The sequence below is a fragment of the Trachypithecus francoisi genome, unplaced genomic scaffold (assembly GCF_009764315.1).
Source record: "Trachypithecus francoisi isolate TF-2019V2 unplaced genomic scaffold, Tfra_2.0 Lachesis_group15, whole genome shotgun sequence".
Classification (NCBI taxonomy): Eukaryota; Metazoa; Chordata; class Mammalia; order Primates; family Cercopithecidae; genus Trachypithecus; species Trachypithecus francoisi.
The window spans coordinates 109826525-109844228 of record NW_022681460.1 but is presented as its reverse complement, the minus strand read 5'-3'; positions in this window follow the sequence as shown (position 1 = coordinate 109844228).

Here is a 17704-nt window from a genome sequence, read left to right as displayed (position 1 = left end):
CATGTTTCCAGACACCTAACCCCAGGCAGACCAAGAGGGGTGATCAGGTGCTCCCAATGGCCTGGTTTCCTGGGCTGGGGTTGACTTAGAGGTAGGAGGAGTGGGGACAGAGGCTTCCCCAGTGCCTGCAACTGGGGAGGATGGGTGGCCGTAGGGTCCGATAGCCTTTTTTCTTGGCTGGTGAGATTCTTGGTTGTTTAGATTATAGCAAGTTCTTTGGAAAGTCTGGTTCTTATAGAGGAAAACTCTAGGAGAGAAGGGAGATCTGTCAGCTAGGTAGGGTATAGAGAGTCAGTTAAATCAGTTAAAACATGTGAACGCTGACTTCAGTAAAGGCCAGAGTGATGAGTATCTTGTCTTCATCTCTTCTTGGGGTGTTCTTCCAGGGTCCTGTGTCTAACTCATTGCATCAGAAAAGGGGAATATGTGGGTTGACATCACTAGACATTGGGGTGGCTTTCTTTTGCCCATTTTCTCTTCCTCTCATCTCTATAACCTGGATTCTTCATCCTACTGTAGATGGAATTTTTGTACATGGTGAGAATATTGGCAGAAATCTCCTGGCCATTCATCCCTATGGCTTTGTTGCCAGAAAGAAAATGGACTTCCCTGTCCTAGCTTTTGTTTGAAAACTCCCAGGAAAGAGTTGTAATTGGCTCTCTTGGGTTATTTGTCTACCCTTAGACTGGGGGTTTGAGATACTACGATGGACTCCACTTGAGTCCTTCTACAGCTAAGAGTGGGGTTGGGTGCATCTATTACCTGAAGAAGTGAGGGAGTTGGGGTCACAGACACGGCCACTGGCAGAAATCACCGTGAACTGAATCCATAAAACAGGTAATTCTGACAAAGCTATTGCCAACGTACTATTTTCCTAGCCATTTCAAGTCCTCTTTGGAATAAGTCTGGGTACAGAAACATTTATCAATAAAATATATGCTTTTGTTATGGCAGAAATGAGTGTGAAGTTAAAATAAAGACACTCACCAAGAGTTACCAGCAACCCAGGAGATGATAAATAAATCGGTTCTGCCTGATTGTTCTTGATTGTAGTTTTGAAGGCATGAGTGACCATGAGATCAGGGTAAGGGTGAGTTCACAGGTTCTCAGGCCGGAGAAAATTTGAAAATGGAAACACAGTACTTCAAATCACCATGGGAGCATCTCCACAAACCTTAAATGTGCAGAGGATACAGGCAGCATGGTCAAGGAGGTAGTGATTCCAAGACTGGGAAGATCTGTGTACCAAATGAGACGTGTATTGGTCAGGGTTCTTCAGAGAGGCAGAACCCATCATGTATAAACAGATACACAAAAAGGGACTTACTGGGGGAATTGGCTCATGTGATTATGAAGGCTGAGAAGTCCCACGACAAACTGTGTACAAGCTGGCAGACCTTGGGATGTTGGTAGCCTGGCTTGCGTCTAAAGGCCTCAGAACTTGGGAAGATGATGGTGTAACTGTCAGTCCAAGGCCAAAAGCCTGAGAACCCAGGGAGCTGCTGGTGTTAAGTCCCAGAGTCCGGAAATCAGGAAGCCTGATGTTCTGATGTCCAAGGGCAGGAGAAGGAGAGTGTGTCCAGCTCCAGGAGATAGAGACACATTTGCTTTTCCTCGGTTTTTGTCCTATCAGGGTCCTTAACTGATTGGATGGTACCCACCCACACTGAGAGTGGATCTTCCCTCCTTAGTCCAAGCAGACTCACACACGAATCGCCTCTGGAAACACCTCCAGAGTGCTCATAGGCACACCCCCAAATAATGCTTTCTGTAGGTGTTCCTTAATCCAGTCAAACTGACACCTAAAATGAGCCGTTGCAAGGTGGCTTCTCTGGGATGGCCCCAAGTTACAAGTATAGTCAAAACATTACATTTGAGGTCCTTACATAGAAATATTTTGGAAATATGTTTATTTTCTTGTCTGGACAATTCTATGTTGCTTTAGAGGATGGCCAGCATGGCTTTTAGCTTAGTGATATACAAGATGGGTCACGTTTGCATCGGGGTGAGGTAGTGCCACATTTTTAATTAACTATTGATTAGTATGATTTGTGTATTGAGGTTAATCAGGTACAACAAGAACAGATAACTTTACTTGGCTTCTTTTAGGCTCAAGTACATAAATCTAATGCAGGGTGACTGTATATTAGAAACAACTTTTTTTTTTGATCTAGAAGTAATCAAGGCAGTCTCAAAGCTGAGAATAACAAGCACAATTCAACCTTCTTCTATTTGTGCGAATCTGGGTTTTGTTTTCTTCTTAGGTTATGGAGCAAAGGGGACATATTTCTCTTTCTTGGAAAAACCTCACTATATACGGTGAGCAACAGCCCTTTACCGTGGAAGGGACAAATGCAGTATTTTCCCAACAAGGAGTCACCTTGCATTTCCAGAGATAGCTGGAGGGAAGAAATATTGTTGAGCTTCCTACTAACTCAGGAGTGTCTTCAGGTTAAACTGGAAGGTCTTGTGACAAGGCTGAGAAAAATACACCAAGTGAGAGTTTTTGCTGAGATATTACTGTTTCTTGATGTCAGATGTTTGAAGCCATGATTGCATTTATCATGAGCGTAGGCTCCAAGAGTGCATTTTAACCACATGGTTCCTTACCTGGCAGCCTCTCAAGAGATCATGGAGTTCGCATCTATCTGAAATCAAAGCAAACAAATAAACAAACAAATAACTCCCCTAGCTGTCCTTTTAGAACTTGGAAATGGCTGTAGTTCTTCAAGCCTGGACAGAGGAAAATTGAGGAGAGGGCACCTGAGTGATCCAGGTATTTTTTCTCTTGACACTCCTGTGGAAGTTTTGGGGCCGCATGGCATCAGTCTTTGTGACCTCTTGGAATCCTTTGTGAGTTCCTGGATTCTTCAGATTATGCTTGTTGACCACGAGGTACACAAGGCAGGCCAGCACCTCATCTTTTTTGCAAACCACTTTCTCCTATTTTCAGAACAATGTGATTCAGTTTATGTGCGTCAGGGAGGTCACATGACTCAGCCTCGTCCAATCAGAGGACTCAAAGCTCTGGCCACATTGATTGGTCCAGGAATGGATACCTCCTAAGAATGGGCTAATCACGGCTTTCCATGAGTCTTTTCTCAGAGGTTGTGGGAAAGATGCATTTTACTAAGTTGGCATTGAGGGCTTTGTGTAGGACACAGCCTTGAGACCGTGAACTGTCGTCTTATGTCCATCTGGATAAAGCTTGTCTGATAATAAGGCAAAGTGGAGCTGAGGGATAAAGAGAGAGACATACAGCGGACCCTGACGACAGTATTTGAACCTAGATGCAGCTAAGCCTGAAGCTAGGACCATCCCCTCAACCTTGCGGGGTACATAAGTCGCCAGCATGTTAACGTAAACTGATTTGAATTGTGTTTCTTCTGTTTGCAAGTGAACTTACTGGTTGAATCTGAAAAGCTTCAATGTATTACTCAATCCAGAGAAAGAGGGTGGTTTCAACGCATACGGCAGAAACACGGCATTGAATTGTTTTCATTAAAACAGAAATGCCCAATGGCTCCAGTTAGAACATTCCTCAGCAAAACTAAGAGGGTGGTGGAAGGAGTTTGGTGGACGCCTTAGAAAGACCTCATCTTATTGAGAAGTGGTGGGCAGAAAAAGAAGGAATGAAAACATTTGGTGAGGGCAGGGGTTGGCATCTTGTTCCCATAGAATGAGAGAGAAACATGTTTAGGAATGCTTGGAAAGGGAAAGTCAATTGCTAAAGAGAAAAGGGAGCAAACAATAGCTTGTTCTAACCAGGGAAAAATGAGAATAGGAAATAAAGGAAAATAAATAACAAGCATGAAGCAGTATCAAAGGATCAAAATCAAGCATATCACTTACACTAAATATAAGTAGATTGTACTTTTTTTTTTTTGAGAGAAGTCTCGCTCTTGTCCCCCAGGTTTGAGTGTAATGGCTGGATCTCAACTCACTGAAACCTCCGCCTCCCGGGTTCAAATGATTCTTCTGTCTCTGCCTCCCAAGTAGCTGGGATTAAGTCTCCTGCCACCACACCTGGCTAATTTTTGTATATTTCAGTAGAGACAGGGTTTCACCATGTTGGCCAGGCTGGTTTCGAACTGCTGACCTCAAGTGATCTGCCCGCCTCCGCCTCCCAAAATGCTGGGATTACAGGCGTGAGCCACTGCGCCCGGCCATACTTTTTTTTTTTTTTTTTTAAATTAAAAGACAGTGACTGTCAGTTGGGGTTAAAAAAACAAAATCCAAAACCTAGGTCTTAGTGTCTTCATCTGTAAAATGTAGATATAATGACTGTGGTATGTATCTGTGTGTGCACGTGTACATATGTGTATGGGTTTATGTTTGAGTACACATATATTTGGAAGCACAGATGAGTCATGCTCTATACAACACTGTGCAGCTCTTTTTTTCAGAAGCCATATGTCCTAAGGATCTCTCTGGGTTGGCGCATAAAAGCTTGCCCCAGTTTTTAGTAGCTGCGCATATCCTGCTTTATGACTATGTCATAAATTCATTTAGCCGAACCCCCATCATGGACACGTTGGTTGTTTTGCTTGTTTGCTTTTTTAAATGGTGCTGCAGTAAAATTTCCTTGTGTACTATTTGGGCTCACTCATGTGGATGTATCTAGAGGATCAGTCCCCAGAAGTGAGATTGCTGGGCAGAGGGCATGTGCACTTAACGTGTTGAAAGATATTACCAAATTAGACAATTTAATTTGCAAATGTGTCTTATTAGGAGAAAATCTGTTAGATTAAGTCCACCCGGTAAATGTTATATTTGAGTAGTTCATTTATTAAATTGATTTGTGTTCTGCTTCTTCCCCAAAAGGGCTCAAGGAAGCTTATAGCAAGAGGCAAATCAAATAAGGCTGGAAATAATAAACATACGGACAAAAGCCAGTATGGCAACAGTAACAGCTAGCACATATTTTGAGCACTTACTACATGCCAGACACTGTTGCAAGTAATTTATATATAAACTCAACTAAACCACACAATTCCATTAGGAAGGGATTAGCCTGTCCATTTTGCAGGTGGGGAAACCGAGGCACAGAAGGGTTAGATAACTTGTTCAATGTCACATAGTGAGTGGTGAAGCTGGGATTTGAACTCGGGCAGGCTGGATTCAAAGTCTACCCTGCTAGCCATTATGATATACTACTCCCAAAATCAGGATTCTGTTGAGGAGGAAGGATGAAGCTGGACACAGATAGGTTTTTTTTTTTTTTTTTTGGAGACAGTCTCGCACTGTCATTCAGGCTGGAGTGCAGCGGTGCGATCTCAGCTCACTGTAACCACTGCATCCCAGGCTTAAGCGATTCTCGTGTCTCAGCCTCCCAAGTACCTGGGATTACAGGTGGGTCCCTGGCTAATTTTTGTATTTTTAATAGAAATGGGGTTTTGCCATGTTGCCCAGGCTGGTCTCAAACTCCTGGGCTCAAGCGATCCACCTGCCTTGGCCTCCCAAAGTGCTGAGATGACAGGCGTGAGCTGCCATGTCTGGCCAACAGATTTTTTTTTATTATTGCTGTGATCCATGTATTCAACCCTTGATTCATTCAACCACCAGTGTATTTGTGCAGTCATTCAAGAGATGGCTATCAAAGGCAGCCCTTTGCCAAGAACACTGGGATAATAGTGAACAAAAGTCTCTGTGGTCCCCACCTCTACTTGCCTATGGGGGTCAAGCTGCTTCCTGAGTGCGCTCCTCTGGATGCAAGGCTGTCCTTCCTTTGTGGGTGATGGGTCCCTCTGGTCAATATGTTCATTCTTGCTGCAGGAAGACAGGACTTTTTGAGCCCTTGGTCCTCAGCCTCAGCATCACTGACTTCGTGGCCCTCACCTCATGCATTGTCAGCCAGAGCTTTTAGTTTGCTCATTGCAACCCATCAGGATCCCCTGAGAGGGCAGGTGGGGCAAGTTTGCAGATAGCCCTATAAGCCTCATTCCCCAGACACTGGGCTGAACTGTAACCTCCTCACTGCTGAGGTGCGGTGGCCTCAGCCAAGCTGGGAGTGACCTCAGCGGAGTCCCAGTGGTCCCTGAGGGCGAAGGGGCAGTTTGAGGTTTCTACTTCTTGTCCCCTGGTGGGAAAAGCACTGCGTATGGGCTTTTGCCTTGCTTGGCGCTCGATCAGCCAGGCTTGGATACATTGAGGTTTCCAGACTCAGTTTTTTTCGTCTGTAAAATGATAAAAATCAATGCCATTTCCACTTTGTCTCTTTGAAGTGCGTATGAAGCAAACCTAACAAAACAAAGGAAATTTCCATTCATTCAACATACATTTTTTTTTTTAGTACCTATGTGTGCCAGGCACTGAACTCGGCCCTGGGGTCGATGAACAGAAGGACCCGGCTGTCAGCTCATGATGTGCACAGGCTGGTGGGGAGTAGAGGTAAATCAAACAGTCACAGCAGAAATAATAACAAACATTCAATGAGGACTTTCTACATGTCAGGCACGTTTCTGGGCCCTTGACAAGGTGTCAGCTCAGTTCATCCTTACTGCAGCCCCAACACATGGGTGCTTTTATAATCCCCATTTTACAGGTGAGTAAACTAAGGCACAGAATAATTAAGTATGTGTCCAAGGTCCTCAGCTAATAAGAGGAGTAGCAGGGGCTCCACAGGCCTCTGGCTCCCAAACCTGTGTCTCTGAATAAAATACCATCTTGCCTCTGTGCTATGAAGTGGTGCAGGAGCAAAAGAACAGGATTGAGAGAATCATAATGAGAACCTCATTTATGTTGGAGTGTTTGGGAAATGCCCTTAGGAGGAAGTGGAATTGGAAGAGATATGAAGGAGGAGGAGCCAGGCTTACCGACACGGGCGTATGTGTAGGAGTTGGAGAGAGGCAGAGGAAACAGGGCTTGCAAAGGCTCTGGGGTAGGCAAAACATTGAGGGCATTTGCAGAATGGAAAGAAAACCTTTGTGTTTGGGATCGTTGGATTGGAGGTGCCCTTGAGACTTGGCACAGTGCCTGGAGCATCAGAAAAGCTCAGTAGAGTTTAGCTCTTGCTGTGTCTTGAGAGAGGAAGAAGCAGGGAAACAGAAGTTTTCAGGGATGACTTGCTTCCCTAAGCCTGCAGCTGACCACAGCAGGGATCGGTATTAGCATCAGGTGCAGGTAAATCCCATTTGATCACCTCTGGCCTCCTTCTCCAGGTGTGGGTCCTGCAAGTGTGGGTTCCCTTTGCTGGGGAATCCTTGGGTGGGGGGCTTTGGCTCCCTCCCACCCCTTCGAGGAATTCTCCTTTGTCAAATTCACTGAGTGTGCTTCCTTTTTGTCCATCAGTCTTGCAGTGGGAAGAAGGCAGCTTCAACCTGCTTTCAAAGCTGAGCAAATAAAGCTCTTTTACAATTGGTTCCACTGTAGAGAGAGCATTAGACTGATTTATTCAAATCAATTCTGGGTAAAAGCCATAAAAGAGAGCTTAAGAATGAGCTCTGTTTCCCCAGGAAACCCAGCTGACGGATGGGCACCTCAAGTGGGGCGGTGGGTGGCTGGCTTCCGGAGGGAGTGGGGGGCCGCTTGCACTCTGGGCAGGCTCAGACAGCATTTTCCTGGGGGACTGAGGTTAGACGTGGCCTCCAACGTTCCTTAAGCTCCTGGTGGAGATGAAATGGTCCAGTATGTCTTTTGTTTTGGCTCCGGAAGGGCAGGAGGCCTCATTGTACAGCAGCTTTTGGGAACATAAGCTGATGTCATAGCTGGAAGGATCATCAGATAACCTGCTCGGAGCCCCTCCTTTTTGGCAGTAGAAGGATGGGTGGCTAGAACCCAAGAAACTGGAGCATCTTGCCCAAGGTCACCCTCAAATTAGCGGAAGACTCAGAATTCAAATTTAAGTCTCCCGACTTCCTTCTCCTGTGCTGTATGCATCACAGGAGCCACATCCCAGCTTATAAGCAAAATGAACCAACCAGCTAACCCCAAATGACCTTGATGGTAAGGGCTGACATTTATCCAACTAAAGCCATGTATGTTTTAATTTTTTTTTTTCTTCAGACAGGGTCTTACTCTGTCACCCAGGCTGGAATGCAATGGCGTGATCTCGGCTCACTGCAACCTTTTCCTCCAGGGTTCAATCAATTCTCCTGCTTCAGCTTTCCCAGTCGCTGGGATTACAGATGCATGCCACCACACCCAGCTAATTTTTACGTTTTTAGTAGAGAAAGGGTTTTGCCATATTGGCCAGGCTTGTCTTGAACTCCTGACCTCAGGTGATCCACCCACCTCGGCCTCCCAAAGTGCTGGGATTACAGGTGTGAGCCACCATGCCCGGCCCATGTATGGTGTAATTGAAGTCACTTTCCTTTACTTTGGTACTTTGCACTCATAGAGAATAAATAATCAGCACTGTGTTCATAAAAGTTCTTTGTTGAGGTCAGAAGAGAGGGGAAAAATAATCTCTACATTTGCTGCACTCGAATTCGTGTCACTTCTCAAACAGGATGAGTTTCTTTTCTTTATGTTGCACTTGCCTTCTGTACCCTCATGCATATGTCTGCCACTTAGTAGCTGTGTGATCCTGATCCCAGATCGCGTTGCTCAGTCACTCTGAGCCTCAGCATTCTCATCTGTGTAATGAGAACAGTGCCTGCCTCATCAAGGTGTCACTACTGGATGGCATGAGGCATACAAAGCAATCAACAGTGCCTAGCCATATCAGTTGCTCACAAAATGTTAGTTCTTTTTTCATTATTTGCACAGAAGAAATGAATGAGCCTCTTCCCCATTGGATAAACGTCAGCTGTTCTGTATTCTGCTTGCAGACCTGGCCTGCCTCTCATTTTGCTACTAGGATTGTTCATGGACACCTTTCTCTGTCTAACCCCCACCCCTCACCTTCAGCATATATGCACACACGGCACAGTATGCACATTTGGGTGTACAAAACACAGACTCTCCTTTTCATGTTGCAAGTAGGAGTAAGAGAGAGAAGTAAAATGTGGGCAGTAAGAAAGAATGTGAGTCCTTACTTTATTTTTTCTTTCTTTCTTTTTTTTTTTTTTTGGTGAGATAGGGTCTCCCTCTGTCACTCAAGCTGGAGTGTAGTGGTGCAGCCATGGCTCACTGCAGCCTCGACCTCCCTGGCTCAAGTGATCCTCCCCACTCAGCCTCCCGAGAAGCTGGGACTATAGGCACATGCCATCACATCTGGCTAATTTTTGTATTATGTTGCCCAGGCTTGTCTGGAAATCCTGGGTCATATGATCTTCCCACCTTGGCCGCCCCCACAAAGTTCTGGGATTACAGGCATGAGCCACTGCACCCAACCACGTCCTTATTTCCTAGACTTTTTGTTCTCCAGCGTTTTCCCTGCCCTGGACTGGGATAGGAAATGTCATGTTTTGAGTTAGCGCAGCCTGGGAGCAATGTGTACAGTGTGGACTTCAGTACTGAACCCTTTTCATTCTTTGTCTCTTTTCCAGGGGCTTGGTGCCCAAATCAGTCAGACATCAGAACCCAGACAAGGTGTTCCCAGGTGGTGCTTGTGCCTGGGACCCGCATAAGCTGTATTTTCTTGGCCGGCGGGGTGGAGTCCCTGTATCTGTCATAGAAGCTTCCCTCCTTGGGCACAGCTTTGTCATCATTACAGGTGTGTTCAACAGCACCAAAGCAAGAGGAGGAAAAGAGAGGAAGGAAGAAGGGGCAGAGAGGAGGGAGCAAGTGGGAGTGAGAGGGTTGGAGGGGGAGGAAGGGAAGTCTCAGAAATCTGCAATCACCCACTGCCTGGGAGGGAAAGGGGAAATCTGCTTTGGCCGTGGTGCTGAAGTACAAGTGCCCTGCAAGGGACTTCGAGGCAGTAACACAGCCAGCAAGAAATATGACAGAGAGAGAGAGAGAGAGAGAGGTGGGGGAGAGGGAGGGAGAGAGAAACAGAGAGAGAGAGAGAAGGAGAGAGAGAGAGAGAGTGAGAAAGAGAAAGGAGGGAGAGAGGCAGGGAAAAAAGGATGGAGAGAGGAAGAGAGAGAGGAATGGAGGGAGGGAGACAGAGCGAGGGAGGGAGGAAAGGAGAAAGAAAAAGGGAGGGAGTAAGAGAGGGAGGGAGGGAGAAAAAGGGAGGGAGGAAGAGAGAGAAACAGGGAGAGTGAGAGAGAAAGAGAAAGGGAGGGAGAGAGAAACAGATACAGAGGCAGGGAGAGAGAGAGAAAGAGATGAGGGAGGGAGGGAGGAAGGGAAAGTGAGAGAAAGAGAGAGAGGAGGAGAGAGAGAGAGAGAGATAGATAAGAGAGAAGGAGAGAGAAGGGGGGTGGCTGATAGAATGCTAACTCCTGCCTAGATTAGGGGTCAAATGCCAATGCCACGGGTTCATGTTGGAGAGACACACAGCTTTTTTTTTTTTTTTGGCCAGCATCTTTGTTCACTTCCCAAGGAGGCTTAAATTATGTGTGCACGTGTATGTGTATGTGTATGCATAAGAACAGGGATTATTACCATACGAATTTTACTCCATGTTGGAGGCACTGCTTGGGACATCATCTTACTTGTGCCTATAAAACAGCAGGGCAGCGTAGCTGGGGCACAGACATAGGCAGCCTTGCCCATGGGGACACCATAGCTTTGCTCGCAGTGCAGGAGGCCGGCAGCTCTGTGGGAGGGACAATGAAAGATGCTTCTGTTCTGTCTTCTGAGGCCTTGGCTTCTAGCTCGGCCCGAGGGGATGGGGGATTTTTTACTCTGTTTTGATGATCAAGGGTGTTCCTGAATCCCCGTGGTTGCCTATTTGGTTTGCTCTAGTTTAATCTTCTGGGGGTAACCAGGGGTTTGCTGTCTGCCTTCTGTGCTTCACAGGGACTTCTGGGATCTTGCTGGCTTCCACGAAGCTCAGGGATTTCCATGCAGGAGTAGAAGATGATGGGCATGTGGCTGCATGGTGCCTCAGAGCTCAGGCTTAGGACCCAGACATGCCTGCATTGAAGTCATTTCTGACCCTCACTGTGGTCTTGGGTGAGGTTTCTTCTTGTTTTGTTACTGATGCAGATGTGGAGGACCCTGGGTGGTGACTGGTATCTGAAGATGACAGAATGAAGGGTAAGGCTTTTTGTTAATGTCTACCCTGAAATTATTACACAATGCACCATGGTCCCTGCTGGTCCTAAGCAGTCAACTTGATCTTATAGTGATTCCCTAGAAAGTTCTGGAAGGTAAGTGTCTTTGAGAGGTTATGAGCGTGGGCTTGAGGCAGACCAGTGAGATGCGAGTCCCAGCTCTATTCTTTACTAGCTGGGTGACCTTGGACCAGTTGTTGCACTTCTTAGAGCTTCATCTTCGTCATATGTAAAATGGGAATAGTAACAATATCCACCTTAATGGGTTGTAAAAAAGATTATTTTTATTTCTTACTGAGACAGGGTCTCACTGTCGTCAAGGCTGGAGTGTAGTGATGCAATCAGCACTCACTGCAACCTCCACCTCCAAGGTTCAAGTGATCTTCCTGTCTCAGCCTCCCTAGTAGCTGGGACCACAGGTGTGTGCCACTACTCCTGTGTAATTTTTGTATTTTTTTTTTGTAGAGATGGGGTCTCATTATATTGCCCAGGCTGGTCTCCAACTCCAACTCCTGGGCTTATGTCATCCACTTGCCTTGGCCTCCCAAAGTTCTGGGATTAAAGGCATGAGCCACTGTGCCTGGCCTATAAGGATGATTAAATGAACTAATATACATAGAATGTTTCGAACAGTGCCTGACACAGAGTAAGATTTAAAAAATATCAGCTATTATTTTTTCTTCAACTTTTACTTGAAGTTCAGAGGTACATGTGCAACATGTGCAGGTTTGTTACATAGGTAAATGTGTGCAATGGTGGTTTGTTGCACAGATCATTCCATTACCTTTCTATTAAGTCCAGCACCCATTAGCTATTCTTCCTGATGCTCTCCCTCTTCCACCAACAGGCCCCAGTGTGTGTTGTTCCCCCCAAGTGTTCATGTGTTCTCATGATTCAGCTCCCACTCATAAGTGAGAACATGTGGAGTCTGGTTTTCTCTTCCTGTGTTAGTTTGGTGAGGATAACAGCTTCCAGCTCCAACCATGTCCCTGCAAATGACATAATCTCATTCCTTTTTATGGCTGCATAGTATTCCATGGTGTATATGTACCACATTTTCTTTATGTAATCTATCATTTATTGGCATTTAGGTTGATTCCATGTCTTTGCTATTGCACATAGTGAATATCAGCTATTATTATTTTACTAATATTATTACTGTTGTGGCTCAGGAAATGATAACTCAAAATTTGGCACTTTGACGTACTGAATGCTTTGAACTGAAATAGGAAGGCCTCAGAAATAAGTCTCAGAACCAAGGTCTCTTTGACCTTCCCCTGCTCCCCATCTCTGATCCTCTTTCTTTTCTCAAGCAGAGGGAGGGACTCTCTCTGAAATTTTATTTGACTAAAGAAACTTCTTTCCAAAAGAAATGCAATTGTCTTAAGACCCCCTCCCTAGGAATGTCATCGAATAACCACCAGAGAAGAGAAGAGACTAAAAGTCGTCACCGTGCTGAGATAGACTTTTCGTCTGTTCTTCTGAGGGCAGCTCTAAGAGATTATCTGGGAGACCTTATCTGCATAATAAGACAACCTTTGCTCACCGTGCGGTTCTGCCCCTCACCTTCCCACCACCTCCCCTAGAGCTCTGAGGGATGTTGTCCCAGGCCATTGTTCTTTGGGCTCATTAATTTCCCTTAGAAATTATATACTGTCCCTAAAATTACCTCCAGGCCCTTTATTTCCCTTCCCCCTAAGAAAATAGTATTTAAGTCTCAATGACCTGGTCTCTTTTGAGCCTCATATTTGCAGGACTCCCATGTCCATATACACACCAAGAAATATGTATGCCTTTTTTTCTTTATTTATCAGTATTGTTTATTTATCAGTCATTTCAGTGAGCCTTCCATGGGCAGAAAGGACACTTTTCCTCTGTCCCTACATTACCATGGCTCTTGTCAACTAGAAAGCATTGGGAACTAATGTGTGCTTCCTGTCCACAGTTTCATTATCTGAAGAATGGGGCTGCTGATAATAGTCACTTCAGTAGCTCAAGAAAGAAATAAGAGAGGTCACACAAAGTGCCCCCACACAGTATAGGCACCCCAAATATGACATTTCCCCATTCCTCCTTTCTTTGGTCATATTCAAGATCAAGGTATATCAAATGTTGGCATAAATGCACAGTTTGGTGGTTCTTGCCTTTTTGAGGGGTCATGGGTCCAGAATCACCTGTCCCTCTCAGGGTTCAATAATTCAGTGAACTGTAATGGGTTTTTATCTCATTGCCCAGAACAACCCATCTTCATGGCTTCTTCACACAATACATTAAATACAATTTTCTAGGAAAAAATGTGACCCACAAAAGTGGGTTCCTAAAAGTCAAGCTCCCAGCCAGGCACAGTGACTCATGTCTGTAGTTCTAGCACTTTGGGAGGCCAAGGTGGGAGGATCGTTTGAGCAGGAGTCCAAGGCTTCAGTAAGCTACATTTGCATCACTGCACTCCAGCCTGGGTGACAGAGTGAGAACCTGACTCTTACAAATAAATAAAAAAAAATTGAACTCTGGTGATGGTGAGATGTGGAGAGTCTGAGAGTCCCAAGAGTGCTTGGTTGTGGATCTGTACAGAAGCTTCTGAGCCCAGAATCTCTGCCTGTTCTGGGACTCACTGTTCTCATCCCATGGCTGCCCTTGGCCCCATTTGAAGCTGTCTGATGGGTGAAGACAGGATGGTGTTGGGTTGAAGGGGCCTTCCTCCTTCCCCAGTGCTGTCTCACACACACACTGGCTGTGTGGGTGTTGCCTTTAACGCTCTCTTCTCTAAACTCTGCAATTTACAGTGCAGCCACATCAGGGAGAAGGCAGGGATTTGTCTTTGTTGGAAGAACTGTTGCATGTATTAAAAGGCTCCAGTAGCAATCAGCACCCCACGGCAGGAAACAATGAGACACAGCCTGTGCCCATTTTCTTCTTCTTCTTCTTCTTTTTTTCTTCTTCTTCTACCTCCTCCTCCTCCTCTTCCCCTTCCCCTTCCTCTTCCTTTTCCTCCTCCTCCTCTTCTTCTTCTTCTCCTTCTCCTTCTCCTTCTGCTTCTTCTTCTGACAGTTTCTCAGTTGTACTCCACCAGTTGCTCAGGCTGGAGTACAATGGCAGGATCTTGGCTCACTGCAACCTCTGCCTTCTGGATGCAAGTGATTCTCCTGCCTCAGCCTCCTGAGTAGCTGGGACTACAGGCATGTGCCATCATGCCCAGCTAATTTTTGTATTTTTAGTAGAAACGGGGTTTCACCAGGTTGGCCAGGCTGGTCTCAAACTCCTGACCTCGTGTGGTCTGCCCACCTCAGCCTCCCCAAGTGCTGGGATTACAGGCGTGAACCACTGCACCCGGCCTGATCGTGCCCATTTCAGCAGAACAGGAGGAGGGAAGATTCAGATAATCAAGACAAATATCCATGTACCCAAATACCCAAGATGCCTCTCAGAAGGGCTAGCAGCCATGGTTTAGATAAATGCTGATGTCTGATGTTTGTTCTCTTGTCCCTGCAGATGTCTGCTCACTAAGTTGGTTTAAAGCTGAGGAGGAAAAACATTAGGTGCTAGGATGCTGGAGAGACCCTCAGATATCCCTCTACATGAATCATTTAAGTAGATGAAGAGCTAGATTGCAAGAATCATTGGAAGGAGAAGAATAAAACATGAGATTCTAGTCACATTCCAGAATTAAAGGTAAAATGGGTAAAAAGTGACATTTTCAAACCTGGAATCACACTGGAGTATTATTTGCATCTTGATAGTTAACAATAAAATTTAACATTAAAAATAGGGCCAGGTGTGGTGGCTCATGCCTGTAATCCCAGAACTTTGGGAGGCTGAGGCAGGAGGATTGCTCAAGCCCAGAAGATTCAGACTAGCCTGGGCAACACAGGGAGGGACCCTGTCTTTACAAAAAAAAAAAAAAAAAATTAGTCAGGCATCTTGGCATGCCTCTGTGGTCCCAGCTACTTGGGAGACTGAGGCAGGAGGATCACCTGAACCTTAGGAAGCAGAGACGGCAGGGCTACTGTGAGCTGAGATTGCACCATTGCACGCTCCAGCCTGGGCACAGGGCGACAGACAGAGTGAGACCCTGTCTCTAAAAAAAAAAAAAAAAAAATCAATCAATCAATCAGTTTCCAGCAGCATCATGGTTGGGCTGACAGAAAGTCTGTTGATGACCCTGGGGAAGCTATAATCCCTGTGTAATTTACAGATGCTGGCCACATAGAGACATACATGTTCCAAATCAGGTGGAAGTTGAGAAACTATAAGCAGAGATAGGCAGGCATCTGGGAGTATGGGCTGGGAAGAGTGAGGCACCCTGGCCCCAATAAGATGGAAAGTAAGATGGGACTGTGGAACTCTCAGCAGCAGTGCAGGGCCACAGAAATGCTGACTTGTCAGTTCAGTATTTTTGGGGTACGGCTCGCTTTGGGGTCATGGCCAGCCACTAATGACTACTCAGGAGGTGGTTTGCAGACGGTATCAGGAGTCAATTGTGGGCAGTTGCCTGAAGAAATTATGGGTGTGTGTGTGGGGGGGTAAATTATTACCTGCGCTGGGATTTCTCACTGGAGAGGAAGCAGCTACACCTTGAGTTCAGGGGTCTACCCTTATGGGGGCACCTGTGTAGGGTGGATAGGCAGGAGCTCTGGGAGAGTAACTGTCTCATTCGGATAGAGTCTTTTTTTTTTTTTTTTGAGACGAGTCTCGCTCTGTTGCCCGGGCTGGAGTGCAGTGGCGCGATCTCGGCTCACTGCAAGCTCCGCCTCCCAGGTTTACGCCATTCTCCTGCCTCAGCCTCCCGAGTAGCTGGGACTACAGGCGCCCGCCATCTCGCCCGGCTAGATTTTTGTATTTTTTAGTAGAGACGGGGTTTCACCGTGTAGACCAGGATGGTCTCGATCTCCTGACCTCGTGATCCACCCGTCTCGGCCTCCCAAAGTGCTGGGATTACAGGCTTGAGCCACCGCGCCCGGCCTAGGATAGAGTCTTGGGGACTCAACTGAGAATCGAAGGCAGGCGTTTGTGGGAATAGGGTGATTCTAACTGCTGGGTTCCTCCCCTCACCTCCTAAACGGCTAAAAGTTTTCAAGAGGGATTTCAGCGGGGAAGCCAAGCCTTGGGGTTTATTTTCCTCATGCCCTAATTCATGACCAGCTTAAGATGTGGGTTTCGAAGCTTCTAATGGCCGATCTGGCTGCACAGTGAGCTGCAGCTGTTCCCCGGCCCTTGCCTCCGACTTCCCAACCTTGACCCACAGTCTCATCAGCATTCAGTCTCCCTCCTCCTCTTCACCAGGATCTCATCCAACTTCAGGATAAGACTCGCCTTCTTTGTAAGCAAGGTACGTGGGCTGGCCGGGCATGCTGGCTCATGCGTGTAATCCCAGTACTGTGGGAGGCCGAGGCGGGCGGATCATGAGGTCAGGAGTTCAAGACCAGCCTGGCCAACATGGTGAAACCCTATCTCTACTAAAGATACAAAAAATTGGCCGGGCGCGGTGGCTCAAGCCTGTAATCCCAGCACTTCGGGAGGCCGAGACGGGTGGATCACGAGGTCAGGAGATCGAGACCATCCTGGCTAACACGGTGAAACCCCGTCTCTACTAAAAAATACAAAAAACTAGCCGGGCGAGGTGGCAGGTGCCTGTAGTCCCAGCTACTCGGGAGGCTGAGGCAGGAGAATGGCGTGAACCCGGGAGGCGGAGCTTGCAGTGAGCTGAGATCCGGCCACTGCACTCCAGCCTGGGCGACAGAGCAAAAAATTAGCCAGGTGTGGTGGTGCAAACCTGTAATCCCAGCTACTCGGGAGGCTGAGGCAGGAGAATCTCTTGAACCCAGGAGGCAGAGGTTACAGTGAGCCGAGATTGCACCATTGCACTCCAGCCTGGGTGACAGGGTGAGACTCTGTCTCAAAAAAAAAAAAAAAAAGTACGTGGGCTAATGATATTTAAAAACAAACAATTTTTGAACCTTTATTAGGTGTCAGGATTAGAGCTTTACATGCATAATTTTGTTAAATTCTCATAACAATCCCACCAGGTACTGTCGTGATGCCCATTTCACAGATGAAGAAACTGAGGTTTCCAGAGGTCCAGTCCCTGCCTGAGCTAATGCAGTTACAAAGGCTGAAGCCTGGACTCGATTTGAGTTCGGCCTGCAGCGCCCTGGCTGAGCTACCTGCCTTCTAGCTCTACGGTGGAAGGGGAGAATCCAGACGTCCTCGAGACCTGCCCAAGGAGTGTCCCTGTCACTGCTCTGCCATCCTTCTGATGCCACCCTGCTCCGTGTCTGGCTGGAGCCAGCCTGGTTCTGTCTGGGTTTGGATGCATAGTAGATGTTCTTGGTGGCCTTACTATTCCTGTGCACGCCGGCCACTTTTGCCTGAAGCTCTCTGTGGCCGCCAATGCCACTTTGTTGAAAGTACTTGGAAATTAAGACCCACTAAGGAGTATCTCTGAGTTGTGCCTGGTGAGTTTTTGGGTAGGAATGGCCCAGCTCCTGCAGACCTAGGCGGGATGTCTGAGATGCACCTTCTACATGCTCTCTCAGTTGGATTAAGTCCTAGGATGCCCACAGGAGTCACCGAGAGGTTAACAAACCTTTTACAGCTGTCTTCCCTTCTCCATATTCATCCCATATCCCAGGCCATCACCAGGGTTTCCCGGCATC